We start from the raw sequence: 19,171 nt of genomic DNA on the forward strand, positions 1-19,171 counted from the left end.
CACAGTACAAATGATGACATATATTTTAAACCTGAAGAGGTTTCTTATTCACCCACTTATCCAATGATTAGCTATTTTTACAGCATTATTGTTGAAGAGACAAAAACAGTTTAAACAGGAAGGAATTGACAGAAAATCTTATATTAAGCGTTTTTTGCTTCTCACTGACGGAAATGCTGGATGTTTCATCAAAGGAAAGCACTTGTTGAAACGTTTGTTGTAGAATGTAAAGATAGGATTGTAGGTACTATCTTCAGGTTAAGCAGAATAATGAGCTGAGACCAGACACAGAGGATGATGAGAAACAATCCAAGCCTGTCTAAGATATGTGTTGTTTTTTTGTTCTTTCTTTCTGTATAAAAGACTTGCGCAAGTAAAACATACTCAACCAAGACTTGCATCAGATCTTCTTTGTGTTTGATAATTCCTCTAACAATAATGTACTATAATATGCTGTAATAATAAATAAAAATGTCCTAAAAATTACTTTTAATGCTTTTAAGTTGTGGTTCAACAGATGTTTTTTAAAAAACAAACTAATGAAACTGGCCTGGACAAAAATGATGGTACCCCTAGAAAAGATGTAAAAATAATTTGACCTTAGTGACATGTTAAACTAACATGTGTCCTGTAATTAGCATCACAGATTTCTTGCACATCACACAACAGCTCTATGTTCACAGATGCAAAAATGAAGCATACAAACAAAAATAAACTGTACCTACTGTGAAACACAGAGGAGGCTCGGTTATGTTCTGGGGCTGCTTTCTCTATCTGGCACAGGTTTTCTTAAATCTGTGCAGGATACAATGGAACCTCAATTTCTCTTTTAAGGCATTCTGGAGCAAAACATGCTGCCCGGTGTCAAAAAGCCTGGTCATAGTCCTCCAACAGGAACATAACCCAAAACACAGCTAAAAACAACCAAGAATGGCTAAGAACAAATCATTGGACCATTCTGAAGTGGTCTTCTATGAGTCCTGATCTAAATCATATTTAACATATGAGGAGAGAACTGAAACATCCTTCAAACCTGAGACAGCTGAAGCAGTTTGTTTTGCAGTTGGCTTAAACTGTGACTGATGCTATGATCTGACCTTGATGTACCTTGACCTTGAATTTCACCTCTAATCCCTATGGAAGATATTTTAGGTTACCATTTGTTTGACCAATTGTCCTCTTATGGCCACATCCTGGGAGGTTGGCTACAGTCCCATGGACCTTAAACTTCTGAATAATATGTGCAATTGTAGTCACATCAAGTCAACATCAAGCCGCTTGGAGATGGTCTTACAGCTTTTACCATTACCATGTGTGTATCAGCTCTCTCTTTAACTTTTTGTGGTTTCATTGTGTTACACACTGACTGAATACAAGTATGAATCATTTTTGTCCAGAGCAGTTTCATTAGTTCTGAGGCCACAACTCAAAAGTTTTGTCTGATTTAGATGAATAATTTTTTTGTTAATTTTTATTTATGACTTATGTCAGTTTCAATTTATTGCAGTGTGGGTTTTTCTTTCTTTAACCGAAGGGTACCATCAATTTTTTCTGCACAGGTGTATATATAATACATTCACATACAACATCTATGTACAAACACAGTATTCAGACATACACAGTCATTACAATCACTACATTCACCACAATACAGGAAATATGAAGAGGGTGAGGGCAGTGAACACTACGCAGTATAACATGCACAAATAAGCACACAATAAAATATATGTTTTATAGTTTGCTTGAAAAATGACTAATTTTGTCTATAATATCACAGTTCTATCTGATTTCATGTTTGTTTTATTTAATTCTTTACCATTCTCTCTGTCTCTTTTAGTTTTCAACCACAGTTAATATTAATAGTTCCTGAGCAGGAAGTGTGAACATGTTTTCACGTATTTTATGTGGTCAAACCCAGAACAGACATGTCTGTTTGATATATGACGTCTTTTTTACACGGTTCTCTATTTTCAGACAGAGATTTGTCCTGATTCAAAGTGAACAGAGTTCTCAGAAACACAGAGACAGAGTCAGTACTAAATGTGACGATGTGATACTTGCTCTGGATGCTGAAGATATTCTGTGAGTACACGACTTTCTCTGTTTGAATAATACAATTGAAGGAAAATATTAATAAGAAGAGCAGAGAGTCAGGAGTTTGTCCAGTTTCTCAGTTTGGAGGACTGTGGTAACACTCTACTGGACTGCTTAGTTTTCTACATGTACATATATTCACAATCAGTGTATTCAGGCTGAGCTACCATCATGTAGATATGTCAAATGTGAGATTAGAAACTTGTGTATATGTAGAGAGATTATGATGAGATTTCAAATCTCTTATATTATGTCATTCCATTCATTTGAAAGTGTTTAAAGTGTTTTACCACCAGAGAAATGTGTCATGTTATTTATAAGACAAGAAATTGTAGCTGAAAATCCAGATGAACTTTCTCTAGAACAGTTTAGATTAGTTTTTCTTTTTGTCAGTTTGATCATTTCTGATGACTCAGCAGAGAACACCTGTGGTGGAAAGTACATAAAGTAAAGTTACTCAAGTACTGGACACAGGTACAATATTGAGATACTTGTACTTAAATATAATATTTCTATTTCATGTTACTTCTACATCGACCAAAGTGGTTAGAATTAGCTCCATCTTTACCAGCTGCAACATTAGTGATGTTTCCAGATGGATGTGTCAACATATAATCCATTAATATAATATAATTCTGAATTACGAAATTCGTACAAGAAACGAGTACAAAAGAGATTTATGACCATTATATTTTATATACTATAAAAACTTACTTTACCAGTATTTTACAGTTAATAGTACACATGTGAAATATGTTCTCCTTTTCATTCAGTAGCTTGGTTTCACTGGGGTGTGTCCAGTGAACACACCAGTTTACCAGTGTCTATTTTATTTCAAAAGGCTCATTTTCCAGAAAAGAAAAATTAATGAATGTTGATCATTTTTTAAATTCTCAGAAATAAGGATTCAAAGTGTTTGTCATCTCTAATCCTCACAATAACTACATTTATAGTATAATAGAAGTATATTATAATGTGATCAATAAAACTTTCAATGCAATAAATAAATCAGTACAGTCTTCATCACCACTTTATTAACAATACATCACCTGCTTTTTAAATTGACTAATTAGATTTTGTTGGTAGCAGATAAAAGAACATGTGAATAAAGGGACTGTAGGTGGAAGTTAAGAGAGTTTCTGAGATCAAACCTGTAAAATCTGATATTTTATGAATCTGGTTTAAAAGGTTTAAGGTTTTTATTGTAGAGCAAATTATATAGTTAATATTTAGAATGAAATATAACTTGTGTTTTCACAGAGTTTCTCTTCATTTGCTGCAGTTTGAAGAATTTCTCAGAGTCAGTGTTGGATGTGAGGATGGGACACACTTTTCTCTGTGTGCTGCAGTTTTTCTGTGAGTAAATCACTGATTGATGGAACAAATGAGAGAAAATGTTGTAGTGAGGAGAACAGAGGATCAGAGGTTTGTTCACTTTGAACAGAGCACACTTGTTATCAGCTTGGTTGTTTTGTAGGAAGGATCTTTAGAGGACGACTGTGTTAAATCATCAGATACAGTTTGATGTGATTTTTACCACTGATCATTTGTTACATTTAGTCATTAATGAAAGTCCAGTTGTTTGCTGTGTTTTCCTCTTGATGTGCTAAGTTTCAGTCTTTATTTCAGTGCTGAACACAATCTTCTCCTCTGGACATGCTCAAGGTAAATGTACACTCTTCTTCTTATTATTTAATAGATTATAATAAATCTTCCTCTGTGAGTAACATCATTTGTACTGTAATACTTCATATTAATAATTTTGTAGTTTTATTTTTTTTGTTTCAATTGGTTTTAGATGCTGTTTTGACCCTTGATCCTAACTGGTCCAGTTTTTTTACTGGAGAGTCTGTGACCTTCATATGTGACATGAAGGAAGGAAAACACACTGACTGGGAATACAGATGGAGTAAAGATGAAAAGTCTGATCAGTACATGTCACATAAACACTACAAATATCAAACTCTATTAACAGGAGACAGTGGTCGATACCAGTGCTCTGGTTTCCACAGGAGCTTAAATTGTATAAAAAACAGTAACATCATCTCTTTAATTGTATCAGGTGAGTCATCAATGTTTTATCATCACGACCAACAGCTTTTATTTTGAAGCTCTGTTCATATATTTGAACTAGGTGTGAATATGTACAAGTTAAATGTGAACCACTGTATTTTGTTTTTGACTTTTGTCTCAGAATACATGATGTTAGCTGTTCCAAAACTCAGACACTGTAATCCAACATGACTGTATCATGATGTACGTATGTGCTTTAGTGTACAGTGTCAGCTACAGAGGAGAATATCTGAAGAAATACTTTTTAAAAAAAGGAAAAAGAAAAAGAAAGAACCTCTAAATAAACAGTTTAATTTAATATTTGTTGCCTTTTATGAAATATATCAAAACTAAAAAAAGAAATGCAAAACTGTAGGAAAGTAAAAAATTCAGAGATGTGGAAATGGTTCAAGCACAGAGGGTGTTGTACATTTTACAGATTTTACAATCTGTGCCATACAATCGGTACAATCTACCCCTTAAAGAAAAATAGTGATAGTAGTTCATATTTAGATTCAAACCTACCTGTTTTATGATTTGTTGAAACAGATAAACCCAAAGTCAAAGTGACAGCAGGTCCAACAATCATACCAGTAGGAGGCAGAGTGACACTGAGCTGCTCTGTGGACGACTCTGATGGTTGGAAATATGACTGGTTCAGACGAACTTCAAACTCTAATGAAGCTCAGGTTGTTGGTGAAGAAAACAGAGATATCACAGTCTCTCAAGAAGGAGTCTACAGGTGCAGAGGAAAAAGAGGAGAACCAGTTTACTACACTGATTACAGTGATGAGGTCTCTGTTGAGATAACTGGTGAGTTTAGTTCCTGTGATTCTAATATTTCAACACATCTGACAGGACATTTTACACCAATCAAGTTAATTCAACATATCTATTTGTAAAACCATCACACTGACTGTATCAGGTCAGTTTGATATTTTTATATATTCTTAAATACAGTACTTCACATTTACAATTAGAATTTGTAGTAGTTATCTTTGTATTCATTGTATATAATATATAACACCACATTGAACTCTTGGAGATCACTTACTTATTGTGTAAAATCATCAGAGACAGTTTGATGTGATTTTACCACTGATCATTTGTTACATTTAGTCATTAATGAAAGTCCAGTTGTTTGCTGTGTTTTCCTCTTGATGTGCTAAGTTTCAGTCTTTATTTCAGTGCTGAACACAATCTTCTCCTCTGGACATGCTAAAGATAAATGTTCACTTCTCTTCCTTTTTTGGAATGAACTCTTCTTTTTATATTTAATTAATTTCAATTTGTCTCTTTCTGTGAGTAACATCATTTGTACTGTAATACTTTATATTCATAATTTTGTAGTGTTATTTTTTTGTTTCTGTTGGTTTTAGATGCTGTTTTGACCCTTGATCCTAACTGGTCCAGTTTTTATACTGGAGAGTCTGTGACCTTCATATGTGACATGAAGGAAGTAAAACACACTGACTGGGAATACAGATGGAATAAAGATGAAAAGTCCGATCAGTACATGTCACATAAACACTACAAATATCAAACTCTATTAACAGAAGACAGTGGTCAATACCAGTGCTCTGGTTTCCACAGGAGCTTAAATTGTATAAAAAACAGTAACATAATCTCTTTAATTGTATCAGGTGAGTCATCAATGTTTTATCATCACGACCAACAGCTTTTATTTTGAAGCTCTGTTCATATATTTGAACTAGGTGTGAATATGTACAAGTTAAATGTGAACCACTGTATTTTGTTTTTGACTTTTCTCTCAGAATACATGGTGTTAGCTGTTCCAAAACTCAGACACTGTAATCCAACATGACTGTACCATGATGTATGTGCTTTAGTGTACAGTGTCAGCTACAGAGAAGAATATCTGAATAAATACTTTTTTAAAAAAAAGAAAAAGAAACAAACTCTAAATAAACAGTTTAATTTAATATTTATTGCCTTTTATGAAATATATCAAAACTAAAAAAAGAAATGCAAAACTGTAGAAAAGTAAAGAATTCAGAGTGATATGGAAATGGTTTAAACACAGAAGGTTTTGTATGTTTTACAGATTGAAAAACCCCTTAAAGAAAAATAGTGAACTGTGAGATTTAGTTAAAAAATAAAACTGACTGGACCTGAAAGTTTTTTTCATATTTAGATTCAAACCTACACATTTCATGATTTGTTTCTTTATTTTAAATTGAAACAGATAAACCGAAAGCCAAAGTGACAGCAGGTCCAACAATCATACCAGTAGGAGGCAGAGTGACACTGAGCTGCTCTGTGGACGACTCTGATGGTTGGAAATATGACTGGTTCAGACGAACCTCAAACTCTAATGAAGCTCAGGTTGTTGGTGAAGAAAACAGAGATATCAGAGTCTCACAAGGAGGAATCTACAGGTGCAGAGGAAGAAGAGGAAAACCAGTTTACTACACTGATTACAGTGATGAGGTCACTGTTGAGATAACTGGTGAGTTTAGTTCCTGTGTTTCTAATATTTCAACACATCTGTCAGGACATTTTACACCAATCAAGTTCATTCAGTTAATTCAATATTTCTATTTGTGTCTCTCAGTTTCCACTTCTGTCTCTGTGACTCTACAACCTGACTGGTCTCAGATCTTCAGTGGAGAGAAGATCACTGTCAGATGTGAGATCCAGGGAGGTGGAGACACTGAGTGGGATTATGAATGGAAAACACCTCAGTCAACTTCACATCAGACACATGTTAATTACTGGACTCTCAGTGTTTCTGAGTCCAGCAGTGGAAACTACATGTGTAGGGGCAGAAACAGAAGAGACTCCTATTCTTCAACACAGTGGAGTAAAACCTTCACACTGACTGTATCAGGTCAGTTTGATATTTTTAAATATTCTGAAATACAATACTTCACATTTCCAATTAGAATTTGTAGTAGTTTTCTTTGTATTCATTGTATATAAAATATAACACCACATTGAACTCTTGGAGATCACTTACTTGTTGTGTTCCCTTAATCTAAAATGTGCTGTAAAGTTTCCCTGTTGGGTTGTTGTTTATTTAGGTTTGGATCAGTTTGGTGACTGACTAGTCATTAAAAAACTAACAGAGATCATTGAATGAGATGTGTTGCATTTGTTTTTATCAAGTTATTTAAGTTTTTACTAATTCACATAAAAAATAAGTAAATATTTTCTAGATTTATTCAAACCTCCACAGCAGAGAAACCAAAGCCATAGCTCAGTGCTGATGACAGAGTCATTCCAGTAGGGGGCAGTGTGACTCTGATCTGCTCTGTGAATCCATCATCTGGTTGGAAATATTACTGGTACAGAGGAGATCAATCCTCTGAACTCCTGATCAGACATGATGATGTTTTCAAGTCAAATGGACAAATCAGTGTCTCACAGGAAGGACAGTACTGGTGCAGAGGAGGAAGAGGAGAACCAGTTTACTACTCCCAGTACAGCCAGTCAGTTAGAATTAACACACTGGGTGAGTTTGACAAGAAGATTTGAAACTCACAATGTAGAATAGAAATCTGTCTGACTACAATTTAACATCTTTGTTGTTCTTGTAAATTGTTGAACAGTAACAGTCTCAAACAGGGTGGTTGTGACTCTGAATCCCAACTGGTCTGAGATCTACCATGGAGAGATGATCACTGTCAGATGTGAGATTCAGGGAGGAGACACTGAGTGGGAATATGAATGGGAAACAACCAGCTCCATCAAACCTTCAAATGAAAATGACTTCAGGATTAGTTCTGCTTCTTCATCCCAGAGTGGAAACTACAGGTGTAAAGGCAGAAGGAAAAATGCTCAATATAAAACAACAGAGTGGAGTGATTTCATCAAACTGACAGTGAACAACAGTAAGTCAAGTTATATGTCATTAAACTGAAAATGGAAATAATTCATAGAGATTTACACTCATTTATTTGGAAGATGATTTAATCTAAAGTGACAAGTTACAAGTGAGGTACAAAGTCAACAAGAACACATGTTTCAGTTTTGTTAAGAAACATTTAGATTTCCCACAGTTAGACCATCTTAAAGTTTCTAATACCTATTACAAGATTATTCAAGTTCAGATAAATTGAATTTAATGTTGCACAGCAGATATAACATGTGTTGATACTGAGAAAACCTGTTTCCAACAGATAAACCCCAGTCTGTCCTCACTGTGTCTCCATCCTGGCTGAGTCCTGGAGCCTCAGTAACTCTGAAGTGTGAGGTTGAACATCCATCTGCAGGATGGAGGTTCTACTGGTATAAGACTGTTCCCAAACTGTCAGACAGACTCTACAGATATGAGCTGCTACCTGGTAGTGACAGTGGCACTGAAGAGGATTCTTACATGGTTCATGGACAGACACACACAGCAGGATATGTGTGTAGAGCTGGAAGAGGAGAACCAGTGTTTTACACTGAACACAGCAAACCAACGTTTGTCTGGTCTGGAGGTCAGTTTGTTTTGGTTTTTAGTTGCTGTCAAAAAGAAAATGTTAAGTCATCACCTAAATTCTGAATTTTTGGTTTGTGACTAACATGCCTTATTAAAACGAAATGTCTTTCCTGTTGATTTTTAACAGGGCAACATCTGAAGTAGAAGTAAAACCAAAGGAATATTTGCATGTGCTAATTTTAATCCTGCTTTGACCTTTTTCTTTTACACATTTCAGATTTTCCTCCCTCAGCGTCTCTCACTGTGAGTCCTGACAGAGTTCAACACTTCACCTGTGACTCTGTGTCTCTGAGCTGTGAAGGAAACTCTACTGAGTGGAGAGTGAGGAGGTTTCCTGAGGACAGTTACCTGTCCCTCTGTTCTGACTCGGGGACGATGACTGGATCAACATGTTACATTAGTGGATTGAACAGTTCTGCAGTGTACTGGTGTGAGTCTGGATCAGGACAGTTCAGCAACGCTGTCAACATCACTGTAGAACGTATGTTTTAATAACTTTTTAAACATTGTTTAACATCACATTTTACAATCACAACAAATTATATATAATAGATGTGCTGTATAGAGGAGACTGATAGAAGAATGTGACCAACTCCTCTACATGGTCAAATATTAAATTCTCTGTCCTCATAGTACAGTTACTGCTTCACTTGTTCTGTTGCCCAAATCTACTCTACTCTATCCACCCCCACCTCCACCACCCACCTGTCTCACAGCCGACGATTTCGCCTCCTTTTTAACCAACAAGGTGGCAGCCATCAGCTCCCAGTTCTCTTCTCCTGACAATGACATTCTGCTTACTTCCGATGCATCTCACTTCACATTTTCAACACTGTCAGAGGAAGATGTATCCACCCTCCTCCTCTCCAATCGCCCGACCACCTGCTCTCTGGATCCGATCCCCTCTACTCTTCTTCAAGCTATCGCACCAACACTAATACCAGCCATTACACAGATCATCAACGCCTCTTTCACAACAGGCACCTTCCCCACCTCGTTCAAGCAGTCCCAAATTACTCCACTGTTGAAGAAGCCTTCTCTGGATCCCTCCCTTGTGGAGAACTACAGACCGGTCTCTCTTCTTTCATTCCTGGCCAAGACTCTGGGACGTGCAGCCTTCAATCAACTCTCTGACTTTCTTTCCCGGAACAACCTCCTTGATGTCAATCAGTCTGGCTTCAAGAGTGGTCACTCCACAGAGACGGCACTTCTGACTGTTGTGGAATCCCTACGAGTGGCAAAAGCTGCAGGTAACTCTTCTGTCCTTATTCTATTAGATCTATCTGCTGCCTTTGACACTGTGAACCATCAGATTCTCATGACTGCACTTTCAGACCTGGGCATCTCTGGATCAGCTCTAGCCTGGCTTCGGGCATACTTGTCTGAACGAACCTTTAAGGTATCCTGGCAGGGGCGTGTCTCTGACTCTCATAACCTCTCCACCGGTGTACCGCAGGGCTCAGTCCTTGGTCCTCTTCTTTTTTCAATCTATACTTCTTCTCTAGGCTCTATCATCCATTCTCATGGCTTTTCTTATCACTGCTATGCAGATGACACACAGCTCTTCCTGTCTTTTCCGCCGGATGACTCAACTGTCTCATCTCGCATCTCTGGCTGGATGAGAAAAAGACACCTTCAACTCAACATTCCCAAAACTGAACTTCTAGTCTTCCCTGCCAGACCTTCAACTCAACACAACATCAGCATTAACATTGGATCTGCGGTGATTGTCCCTACTAAGTCAGCCAGAAACCTGGGTGTCATCATTGATGACCAGCTGACCTTCACGGAACACATCGCCACAGTCTCTAGGTCGTCTAGATATGCCCTCCACAATATCAGTAAGATCAGACCCTATCTGACAGAGTACACAACCCAACTCATTGTACAGGCTGCAATGCACTACTGATGGGTTTAGCTGCTTCAACGACAAAACCCCTCCAGATGATCCAAAATGCAGCAGCACGCCTCATTTTTAACCAACCAAAAAGGTCTCATGTCACACCGCTCTTCAGATCTTTGCATTGGCTTCCTGTGGCTGCAAGGATCAAGTTCAAAACTCTGTCTCTTGCCTACAGAGTGGTCAACTCCACAGCTCCATCTTATCTCAATTCAATCGACGGGAGGGGTCTACATCCCCTCCCGCTCACTGCGCTCAACCAGGGAACGTCGTCTGGTGGTACCAGCACCACACAGTCGACACTGGGGAAAACTGTTCAGCTCAGTGATCCCACTATTGTGGAATGAGCTGCCTATCTCTGCATGTTCAGCCCCCTCGCTTGCAATCTTTAAAAAACTGCTGAAAACAGAACTCTTCCGCATCTTCCTTTGCACTTAAAAAAAAAAAAAAAACTTTCTCACATCTCTTGAAACAGTAACACTTGTTCGATAGCACTTCGCTTTGATGTTGTTTCTTCTTGACTTAGATTTTGTTTGCTTGCCTTGTTCCTCACTTGTAAGTCGCTTTGGATAAAAGCGTCTGCTAAATGACTAAATGTAAAATGTAAAATGTGAATATTTTTTATGTGAGATATAAACACACATAAAAAATGTGTAAATGTGGTAGTTTTCCAGCACACAGTTGAATTTAATGACTCAGATGAACCTGACCTTTCCTCAACTCTTGTTACAGTTCCTCCCTCTGCCCTTGTCTGTGGGTTTTGTATTTTTTTGTTCTGTCTCACTCTCCTGCCACACACATTATATGGACTTCCTCCACTTTCCACTGAACTCCCCGGACCAATTACACACTCATTTCACCTGTTACTCCCTTCCTTTTATAAGCACCCCTCAGTCCTCAGTTGGGTGCTGGTTTGTCATCATTCATGCTCACGTCATACATGCCGTTCAGTGCATTCACTCTGGTTGGTTCGTTTGTTCGTTGGATTACTTTGGACTTTGTTTGTCGGCCTTGTGTTCTTGTCTGTGAGTTGCCTGCTGTTTGCATTTCATATTTTCGTTGTTACTTTGTCTTGTTTGTTTCGTATTATTGTTCCTGTTTAGCCTGCATTCCGCAGTGTTTTTTGTTTGGTACTTTGTATTTCTTGTTTGTGAGTTTGTTTGTGTTCCGTTAGCGTTTGTGCCTTATCTTGTTTCATGATAGTTTGTTAGTTTCTAGTTCATGTCTTTGCCTGTGTTCTCACAGTGTTTTCAGTTGTCACCTTGTATGTTTGTCTAGGGTTTTGTTTTTACTTTACCACCCCGTTTTCGGGTCTCTTTTATTTGATACTTTGTTAGTTTGTGTTAGTTCCCTGTGTCCCCTGCCTTTTGTTAATAAATTTACTTTTGTTCGTACCTGTTTGGTCCCCGTCCGTCCCGTTTTGTAACAACTCTGAATACAAAAACATCTAAATATTATTGAGTACCAGCTAGGTAGAAAAGCACTATATAAGTGCAGACCATTTACCATTTACCATTATCTATATCATCATGGGCTTCTTTGTACCTGCAGTGTGATTTAAAGTATGTTATCATATTATGACTCTGATTGTTTAATTATTTAAGTTTTTACCAGGTTGTGAGCTGAAGTTCCAGTTTGTCAGTTGACCTTGTTCCTCAATGCTCATCTGTCACTGATCACTTTTTATACCTGTTCGCCAGTAACTGTATGTTTTCGAGTTGCCTGCCTACCCGTCCCAATTCTTGTGAACGCAGTATCTTAGAAACAGTTGGAGGGAATTGCTTCAAACTTGGCACAACTGTCAACTTGGAATTAGTGATGAACTGATATGACTTTTGGGGTCAAAGGTCATAGGTCAAGGTCACACCGACTTTCCGTTCTTCTCCACATATTATAAATATATTTTTTATAATAGCATGTTGTTGACTGTGTTTAACAAATTGTTGTAATTGTAATTTATATCAGGGTACAGACCTGAGGGCTCCTCATTTACTGTCCCGTTTGTCTCTGGGCTGGTTGGTGGAATTCTACTGACTGTTTTCCTGCTGCTGCTGCTTCTGTGTTTCTGCAGAAAGATAAACGGTGAGGTCTTTTCTTATTGATGATTTGCTGAAAGATAAATTCAGATAAATTCCAAGAAAATTAGATCAACACTAAACAAAGTAATAGTTTTTAAATTAATTTTAGTTTTGTTTTTACAGATCTCTGTTTTAACAGGTTGGTTCAACTCTCTCTTATCTTAAATATAATAATTTACATGTTCCTTATTCAGTTTACAGTACTTTCTTTGTTTTAGGCTCATTCAGTCACTGAGCACTGATGAAGGCTCTGCTACAAAGGAAACAGTCAACCAGAATGAAACTCAAGTTTACTCCTCTCTTCTTCACGGTCAGACTAATGTTCACAACTATTTCTAACACTTTGTTTTTGTAAGATAGGTTTTGAAATTAACTAGTTTTTTGATTTTAACTTACATGTAGGTGATGATTGTGTCTATGAATCAATCAAAGGCCCTGGAAACACTGGAGGTGGTAAAGTATAATCTGATTAATGTAGAGCTGTCATCAATTATATGATTGGAAGTTAATGTGACATTATTCTAAGTAAACCAACTGATAAATACTCTAATACCACAGTTTTGATTGAAGGTGAAGGTTCAGACAAGATGAGGAAGTACAAAAAATATTAAACATGTAATGATGTATAATAATAATATGTTTAGTATTGAGTTTGAAACTTACACTATCTAATATTTGTGTTTTCTATGAACAGGGACATGTGATGATACAGAGGAGATCTCTGATTACAGTAATGTGAATACAGAAGAGGCCACAGGTACAAACACTGTCTCTAGAGCTACTTGGTTATTACTGTTCTAATTAAATTTAAAGTAAAAACACAGATACCAACATGTGGCTCAGTGCCGTCTCACAAGGAATGACAATGCTGTTTCGTCTTCTCGTTGTCCTCTCCCTTGCTCAGTGGTGAGAATAAAACAATAATTTATAAATATATCCAGCAAGTGAGCACTCTCTGTTCTATGTACTCTACTGCTACTGTAGAGTTACTAAAAAACAGTGGCAGGCTGTTTTCTGCAAGGTTGTTGTAGGTTGCGTTTGGGACTGGGTCCCTGAAACTCAAGTTTTGTCAAGCTCAAATTTTAACTACATAATTCAAGGACTGGTTTACAAAAATCGGGAAAATTTAAATAAATGAGTGCACGTCTAACATGCTAGATGCACCAGAGAGTCATATGTGTACAATGTGATCATATGCAGTTGGCAGTGATTTCAGTAGATGAAGAATCAGTATTTTTTAACTAGTTCATGTGAGAGTAAGGTCAAAATAACTATGTATTAATATAGTTTTCATCAGAATAAAATTTCTCAGTTTGGTTCTTACCTTTTGGTTAACAGTCCAAAGAGAAGAGGAGAGAGCAGGATGGAAGCAGCAGAAAGAGAGAGAGCAAGAACTAGGTGAGAAAGTGGTCAGGTAGTGAAGACTACAGTAATAATGATAAGGTAACTTCTGTTTAGCTACATGTCATTACTGTATATTTTGATTTGATGCTGGTACAGTAGTTGAAGAAAGTGTCTTCCTTATAATTATATATATATATATATATATATATATATATATATAAACCTATATAATAATAAACCTTAGTTTGCTGTGTACATTAGTTTTTGGGGTTATTGTAACAAAACAATAAATACTATTCTAAATCACCACTATAGGTCATCAGACATTAAAGAAAGATGCTAGTTTATGACAACAATTACACAGCCTGTATATTTAATTTTATCTGTTGTGGTACTGTCTGTGGTACTGCCCACTACACATTTGTCCAGTAAGACGGGTCCAGTCACAGATGTACCAGACATGAAATTGCTTAGAGCCCAAATGGCTTTTGAGAAGGACACTGATTTAATGATTTAAAAAATAAATAAATACTTTATCGATCCCCTTGGGGAAATTGTGGGTGGACAGCTGCTAGACAGTATGTCAGCGCTACACTACGGGGAATTGAACCACTCACACTGGGGTTTGTAGGCAACTGCTCTACCCCCTGAACCCCTGCTGCCCCAGTAGCAAATTATCTTTTGAACAGATTAGCATTGAGCTTAAACTAGGGTTAGGCAACTTTATTTCATCACAGCTACTAGAAGAAACAATTCTTTTTTAACACTTTCCCCTCAATAATTATTTTCTACTATATGACCCCTAGGGGGCTCTGTAGGTTTATAATTGTGAAACAACTAACAATCATTAGCTGAGTAACCCTACATACAGTGCAGAATTTGTTAGTGCTTGTTATGTTTCGCTTGTTTCACCTTTGTGCCCATGCAGCGCCCTCTACCGAGCAACTTTGGGTGTAAAAATATCTCAATCTGCTCTTTGCAGAAGGCTCCATGAACAAAAGTACAGAGACTAGTAGACCCTCAGGCTGTAGACCCTTAACAGGGAATCCAGATAGGCAGGTGCTGTTGAGCTGCCTACTCTGTAAGCACAGGTCAGGGCTTTCAATCTGATGTGGGCAACTACAGGAATCCAGTGCAGAGATTGAGTGGTGTAATGTGTATCCTTTTTGGCTGATCAAATCAGATGTTCTACTGCATTTTGAATCATCTAGAGGGTTTTGAACCCCACCAGTAAGACATTGCAGTAGTCCAGACGAGCAATGACTAGAGCCTGCACAATTAGTTGTGTTGCATAATCTGAAGGTTAGGGTCTGATCATTCTAAGGGCAAATCTGCTTGATACAGAGGAGCTGTGGTTGGTAAAGCTCAGTTGATCATCAATGATCACCCCCAGGTTTCTGGCAGACTTAATAGGGAGATTCATTGATATTCATTGAAGACCCAGTGTTGATGCTGATATGTTGTGTTGTATTGTATTGGAGGTCTGGCTGGCAAGATTAGAACTTTGGTCTTGGAGGTTTAGTTGAATAAGCCTTTCTCTCATCCAAGCAGAGATTTAAGAGAGAGAGACATGCAGAGATATGTAATGAGACAGTGGAGTCATCTGCTGGAAAGGACAGATAGAGCTGTGTCGTCAGCATAGCAATGATAGGAGCCATGTGATTGGATAATGGAACCTAGGGATGTAGTATTGAGTAGTAATGTAGAGGACCAAAACCGAACCCTGTGGCACACCAGTGGACAGGCAGTGAGAGTTAGAAACTTTCCCCTGCCAAGACACTTTGAAGGTTCATCCAGACAAGTAAGACTTAAGTCAGGTCATAGCTGTACCAGTCTTCCCAAATTTAGAGACAAGAGAATCTGGAGATTCACAGTGTCAGAGGAAAAAAAGCTGCTGATAGATCAAGTAAGATTAGGGGAGAAGACTGAGCTGCAGCTTTTGCAGTCTATAGGGATTCCACAACCTTCAGTGTAGTTTGTGTTGTGAAATAATTAAAATATTAGTGTTATAAGGTAAAATATTATGCATCTATAGACAAATATTAACTTAGTAATTGTTATCCTGGAAAATTTGCAATTTAGATTATTTATATAGCACCAGGGCAGCACTGTGGTGTGGTGTAGTGGCACTGTTGCCAAGCAGCAAGTAGGTCTTGGGTGCCTTTTTATGTGGAGTTTGCATGTTCTCCTGGTGTCTGCGTGGGTTCTCTCACATCCAAAGACATGCATTTTAGGGTTAAATCGTGACACTAAATTGAATGGAATGAAGTGTGAAGTGTGAATGGTTGTCTGCCTCTGTATGCCTGCCGTGTGATGGGCTGGCAACATTTCCAGGGTGTACCCTACCTCTTGCCAGAAGACTTACATAGGCTCTAGCAGCTTCAGCGACCATTCACTACTTTGCTTTCACAGATGCAGATGAATATGTGAATATGTGAATATGTGGTCTATAGCACATAAAGCAGTTATATAAAGGATAATTTAATAGGTTCTATAACACCTTCATAAACTAAATGACTAAACCCACCTGAGATATTAAACAAAAATACATAATAATCTGGGTATTCACTAATGATGCATAAAATGAGTTATAAAAAGGATTGTACATAGTTCCAAATTGGCAAAAACTACTACACCCATGTTTGTCGTATTCACTTTAACAGCAGTACTTTTTATTATGACATATATACTTCCCAACCTCTTATTAGACATTGAAACAATTAATATTACTACAAAGAAGCACTAATTCACTTTAAGATCAATGACAACATCAGTGACTTCATTGTTGTTGGTAGAGCAGACGTCCACAAACTCCTGGCTCTATGTCAAGGTGTCATTGGACAAGACACCAAAACCCCACAGAAGTGACATCGTCTACTGCAGCTGTCCAAACAACAATTTCCCCAAAGAGATCAATAGAGTATGTTACTATGATTGTTGTAAATGAAGCACACAAATTTACAGGAGAACGTGTAGTGCTGTCTATGAACTTAGTCTCTTTTCCACCTCAACACTTTGGTTGTCAGTCTCCTCAGTTTTCAGGACACACTGAAGAATCAGTGATGCAAATGAGTGAGCTGTGATCTGTGCAACGTGTCTATATATTTCTCCACTGCTTTAAGTCTAAGTACACGTTATAATTATTGACATTTTTTGTTTCATACAGATGTATAAGGAGGAGTTCAGCAAAAAAGAAACATGGACAGCAACATAAAAATGTTTAACTTAGTTAACATTTAGAAAACTATTGTGTCCATCCAAGCTATCCTAACATCAGTATCTGTACAGGTTGACAGCAGATTATGTGAAAGAGCAGATTTCACAGAGACTAAGCCATATGCTGTATGGGGTTTTAATAGTTTTTTTTTACACTTGTTTATTGTGGTTTTGTTTTCTGTTTTTTATTATATAGGAATGGGTCCTGGGGGGAAGGATATGGTTATTATAAATACGACTGGCTTTTATTTTGGAAGTTTGTATGTGTTAAAATCACATAAAAAAATAGTAAACAAAAAAAAAAAAAGATTAGGAAAGATTTACATGATCTGAATTCACCACCCTGTAAGACCTCTCATTTAAGTTCATTTACATTTTGTGTTTAAATTAGTTTTATTGGATTTTGATGTTTTACTATGTTTATAATATAGTCACTGATATACATGTATGTAGACAGTTTGCCTAACAGTAAAGAGGAAATATGAAATATGTTTTTGTCATTTATGAAATTACTGTATATTATCAAATGTAAGTTCCACATCTGTTCAATGATATAAAGTTCTGGCTCTTAGACCTTGATTGTGCTTCTGTTTACTGCTCATCTAGACTGTAGATACATGACACACAGAGCAGAGACCTTTAGTCTGGCACCATGATATCGTGAATGACAGATTTTTATTTGATTGATAGATACTTTATTAATCCCTGAGGGGAATTCTGGTGTTGCAGTACCTGTTACATAGAAAAACACTGAAACATACACACTTAGAAGAAAGTACAGAATATTACAGAATAATACACTGTGTAGAAGTCATCTAAAAAGAATTATTGTCATTTTACATTTAAAATTGACGATAAATGTGAAATAATAATAAAACTGATTGTTTGAGCAGAGCTCTCTACTGTCACAATAGAGTCACTGAACAGAGTGATACCTGTTTGCAGAAATGACTTCCTGTACCGTTCCTTATCACAGCTGGTGAAGCTGGAGAAGTCTATGACTAAAGCTGCAGGTTGTGGAGAGGACATGAAACAACATTCACGTTCAAACACAAGGGGGCAGCATTTACACAAACTGATTTTTTTTATGTACACTATAACTATATTAATATGTGATTCTTTGATTAGTTTCTATTTCATATATTTTCATTTGCTAAGCACAACTCAACTCAACATTTCCTAGTATAGTGTAGAGTAGAAGTATATGAGTATGTTTTTTTAATTCAGATCATGACACAAACAAACAAGCTAACAGCATGTTTGATGAGTTTCCTGTGTTTAGTTTTTGCTTCATCCTGTCTTTTCTCTCCTGTCATTAGTCTTATTCAATGCCGCATTGCCACCATGTGTCACAATTATAGTTTAGTAACAATCAGTGACAAAACTAACTGAAGGATGAAACAGGTGATGAAGACAGAGTGAGTTGGGAAGGATCACAGTTTATATTTTATTCTCAGTTTTGTGTCTTTGTTCTCTGTTACATGGATTGTTTAGGATTTGTTGCTGTAATGTTGATAATAAATGTGTGTGTACCAGAAACTGCTCCTGTGATTTTACTTAACCTGAAAAGATCCTTGACTGGCAGAGTTAAGAGTAAAAGTACTTAATTCCATAAAACCATTTTGTAAAAATGTCATTGTTTGTCTCTTTGTGTGTAAGACTGACAATTATTGTCACCTGCACAAATAAAGGTCTGTTATGTTTTATTCTTAATTCCAGCTGCTGCAAAATAAAGTTGTCTTTTTACAACAGCAGGAAATTCTGGTCACGTTTCAACTTGTAACTCTAATAAGGAAAACTGACCTCATGTGTTTTAGATTTATGCTGTGAAGGTTCAAGTGTATTTTAACAGTTCCTGTGTCAGTTCTCATTTGTTGCTGCTTTGTCTAAGAAGTAACACCTGTACTATGTACCACTTCCTGAGTATCGAAGGACATGAGTCCTACGCCACAGTTTGATGTAACAAAGGAACAGTGTAAAACTTTGTTCCTTGTTTAATGTCACTTCTTGAACTGTTGCTGCTGCAGGTAAGACAAGGTT

General features: G+C 37.0%; 2 long non-coding RNA genes across 2 annotated transcripts; both read left to right on the forward strand.

Moving 5' to 3' along the window:
* The first annotated feature begins 7,582 nt into the window (after positions 1–7,582).
* Positions 7,583–8,348, forward strand: LOC117153021. Its single transcript, XR_004463419.1, has 3 exons — positions 7,583–7,621; positions 7,725–8,000; positions 8,289–8,348. It is a non-coding gene; the product is annotated as an uncharacterized LOC117153021 (long non-coding RNA).
* A 4,444-nt stretch (positions 8,349–12,792) lies between these two features.
* Positions 12,793–17,498, forward strand: LOC113157434. Its single transcript, XR_003298478.1, has 4 exons — positions 12,793–12,881; positions 12,974–13,021; positions 13,266–13,328; positions 17,082–17,498. It is a non-coding gene; the product is annotated as an uncharacterized LOC113157434 (long non-coding RNA).
* Positions 17,499–19,171: the final 1,673 nt, after the last annotated feature.

The sequence above is a fragment of the Anabas testudineus genome, chromosome 18, assembly GCF_900324465.2.
Source record: "Anabas testudineus chromosome 18, fAnaTes1.2, whole genome shotgun sequence".
In the NCBI taxonomy this organism is placed as follows: Eukaryota; Metazoa; Chordata; class Actinopteri; order Anabantiformes; family Anabantidae; genus Anabas; species Anabas testudineus.